Below are 4,370 nucleotides of genomic sequence, written 5' to 3' on the forward strand. Positions count from 1 at the left end.
TATTTAATAAATTCTAGATATAAGTCCCTTATCTGACATGTCATTCCCAAATACTTTTTCCCAGTCTGTGGCTTCCCTTTTTACCCTGTTAGAGAAGTTTTTGGATATGCATAGGGATTTGATTCTTAGAAGGTCCCATTCATCTATTTTATCTTCTCCTGGTTATAGAGAGCTACTACTGCATTTTTTACATCTATCATTTATTCATTGAAGTTTACATTTATTTTGTTCCAAACTCTCTCATGAGTATATTTTTAAATACAAATCAGGAACATAAATAATTATTCTTATACCTTTCATAGCCAATTAATTTGTTCAGATTATCTAATTCTACTACACTAAAGAATTTAAAATATTGTTTCCAATTAAAGCAATTTCTTTTTCAAACTGCAAAGATGAGCAATGCGAGAGCTGATTCTTTAAGTCCTAGTGAATTCTTTTTATGAATATTTGTATGCATTTCTGTTGGGTATAAAATTTATCGTTCATAAGATATATGTATGACCAGTAATTACTGCTACAAGTTTTCCAGGGGATTTATGCCATTTTCTACACTATGTTGTAGTTGTTGTGTGCCTTTGAATCAGAACTGACTTATGGTTGACCCTGCAGCAAATTTCCAGAGGCTATAAATTGCATGCAAGGAGATTGCCCATCTTTCTTTTGTGTAGTGTATGAGAATTCCCATTGTTTCTCAGGTCACTGGCATTTTCACATTTGTGTTTTTTAACTTTAAGCCTTTCTAGTGAATGCTAATTTATTTTCATTTACATTTCTCTGTAGACTAAAGATGCTTAGCATCTTTCTCCATGATATTTTAGTCATTTGAATATTCTCTTTTGTGATGTAACTGTTCAACTAATCTCATATCTACTTTTCTATCTTTTCCCTATAGTTTTGTCATATATATAAACTATACATATAAACTCATGTATATATAAACTTAGCTTCACTGCTAACCCAAAGGCACAAGTCTCGAATCTACCAGGGCTCTGTGAGGGGTTATGAGTTGGTTCTGACTGGACAGCGTGTATCAATTATACACACACACATATATAGATATAGATAGATAGATAGATAGATAGATAGATAGATAGATAGATAATAGATAGATAGATAAATAGATGTCCATAGTAGTAGAAGGGCTTCAGGCCTTTTGTTCATATGGTCGCTATGAGTCGTGCCCAACTCAAAGGCAATCAACAACAACAACATATATGATATTATTTTGGAAGCAGGAGTGGAATCCACTTCCTAAACAACATACCTCTGGGAACTCTTTGAACTTTGAGAAATGATGATAGTTATAGAAAGGCTTCAGGCCTTTTGTTCATAGGGTTGCTATGAGTCGTGCTCAACTCTATGGCAATCAACAACAACAACCAGCAATGATAAATAGCTAGATAGATATGATATTACATATACCATCGAATTGGAACTGACTTATAGCTAACCCTCCAGTAGGTTTTCAGAGGTAGTTAATCACACAGGAGGAGTTGCCCATCTTTACCCCGAGAAGCAGCTTGTGGATTCGAACCAAGTGCCTCCTTTAGGGTTGCAGTGCAGCTTCTTACCACTAGGCCACTAGAGCTCCCTATAATAATATTGTTGTTGTTGCGCCGTAAAGTCGGAACCAACCCATAGCTGACCCCCCGCAGATTTTCAGAATCAGTTAATAACACAGCAGAAGATTGCCCATCAAATATATAATCATATCACAGATGTGTGTGTGTGTGTGTGTGTGTGTGTGTGTGTTTTGTGTGGCCACATCCACAAGTGAATAAACAAATTGTAGCTGACCCTCCAGCAGGTTTTCTGAGATTATAAATCCCCAGAAAGAGATTTTCCTTATTTCTCCCAAGGAGTTGCTGTTAGATTACAATTTCCAGAGAGGTGCCAGTTTTGGGCTAGCATCATCACACACACACACACATTACTATATTAACTAGAATAGAATGGCATGGGCAGAATCTTGAGTAATCTAAAAAGCATCATCAAAAGACAGAAGGAATATACTGAGTGAGTGTACCAAAACAGAATTGGTGACACAACCATTTCAGGAAGTAGTGTATGATCAAGAATGAACAGCAATGAAGGAAGAAGTTTAAACTTTACTGAAAGCATTGACAAAAAAGAAGGTCCCTAGAATAGATGGAATACCAATTGACATGTTTCAAATAACAGATGCAGCCCTACACCTGCTCACCAAGCTAAGCTATGAAATGTGAAGGACGCTTCTTGGCTGACTAACAGGAAGAGATCCATATTTGTTCCTATTTTCCAAAAAGGTAATCCAACAGAACATGGAAATTACCAAACAATATCATTAATGTCACATGCAAATAAAATTTTACTGAAGATTATTTTAAAATGGCTAGAATTGTACATCATCAGAGAACTACTGAAATTCAGACTGGATTTAGAAGAAGGTGCTACACAAAGAATATCATTGCTTATTTCAGATGGATCTTGGCTGAAAGCAGAGAATATCAGAAGAACATATATTTCTGTTTTAATGACTATGCAAATGAATTTGACTATGTGGATAATAAAAAACTATGGTTAATAGTGGGAAGAATGGGAATTTCAGAACACATAATTATGGTTATAAAAAATTTCTACCTAGACCAAGAAGCTGATGTCTGAACAGAGCCAGGGAACACCCCTTGATTTGAAATAGACAAAGGTGTGTGTCAGGACTGTATCCTTTCTCCATATCTATTTTATAAATATGCTGAACAAATTAGAGAAGCTGGACTTTATGAAGAAGAATGTGGCAGTAGGATTGGAAGAAGACAACCTGTGTTACACAGATGACACAGTCTTACTTGCTGAAAGTGAGAGGATTTGAAATGTTTGCTGCAGAGTATCAAAGTATACAGCCTTCAATATGGTTTACAAAGGTCAATAGACAACATTCTGATGGATGGAGAAGAGATCAAAATTGTCAATTATTTCTTCTTTCTTGGATCCACTATCAACACTCTTGGCACTAGCAGCCAAGAAATCAAAAGACATATTACACAGGGAAAGCCTACTGTCAATGACCTCTCCACAGTGCTGAGAAGCAATGATGGCAATTTGAAAACTAAGGTGCACCCGATCCAGGCCATAGTCTTTTCAATTACTCACTATGATGCTGGACGATGGACAATGAAGAAGGATGACAGAAGAAGAATCAATGTCTTTGATTTGTGGTATTGGAGTAGAGTGCTGAATTTCCCATGGACTGCCAAAAGGACCAACATATATGTCTTGGAAAAGGTACAGCCAGCATGCTATGTGGAGGCAACACTAGAAAGGTAGAGTAGTGAGAGAAGATCTTCACCCTGAAACCTACAGCGTCCCTTTTCAGCAGGAAGTAGCTAAGAGAGTCCACTGCCCCATTTTCCTTATGAATCAGGGTGAAATCTCTCTCAGGGAGGAGTAACAGGGAATGGCAAAGGACACACTGACAAAGGAGGCTAATCAGAACTGGTTTTGATGGGGACTATGGCAACATGACAATGGAAGCTGGTCCTCAGGGAATGCTGCTTTACTGGAAGTATTTTTGTGAACTTATTTTGCTTTCTCGGTTATATTTGTCTGATTATATATAAAGGATTAAGAGACAAGGAAAAATGAATCCTGAAGAAAAGAAATTATGCTCATCTTAATGATCTCAAAATTACGATTTAAACAAAAGAGGGGGAAATGAGGGAAGCCAAATATCAAATTTACTAATAGTAGACCAAATGCTATATCAGGATGTGAGGGAGGCTTAATACAAGCTGAAGGTCACCTTGTGGCACTAAGGTGTTCCCTAAGAGTCAACATTGTTCTTAGTTTGTATCAACTGAATCCCTCCCTCCTGAGATTAGCATAAAGAGAAACTTGGCCTTATCTGTAAAAGACTTCACCATTATCCTTTGTTTTTGTTTTGTACTTCCTTATGATTTTACTTTGTTTACCTTCCTTATGATTCTAAATAAATACTCAGAGAAGCATGGCTTCGGGCCTTCAGTCATGGGAACTGTTGGCCCCCTGCTTTTCATGCTCTCTGTTCTATATAAAAAAAAAAAAGAAAGGTAGAGGATCAACAAAGGAGAAGATCCTCAGTGAGATGGATTGACCCAGTAGTGGGCTTGAATTTTCAGAAATGGTCAGGATAGCACAAGACAAGACAAGGTTCAGATCCATTGTTCCAAAAGTCAGTATGAGTTGTAGTTAACTAAATGACACTTACCAGCAACTATATTAAGCAGGATAGATCATGGTGTATATGTTCTCTCTCTCTGAGTGTATTTTCTGAATACGGTCTTTTATCATCTACAAGTATTATGCATCTTTCATACTCTATTTTTGCCTTGACTCTCTTAAAGTGTATATTT

Source organism: Elephantulus edwardii, unplaced genomic scaffold (assembly GCF_000299155.1).
Source record: "Elephantulus edwardii isolate Elephantulus edwardi_28Jun2011 unplaced genomic scaffold, EleEdw1.0 scaffold00001, whole genome shotgun sequence".
NCBI classification, from domain to species: domain Eukaryota; kingdom Metazoa; phylum Chordata; class Mammalia; order Macroscelidea; family Macroscelididae; genus Elephantulus; species Elephantulus edwardii.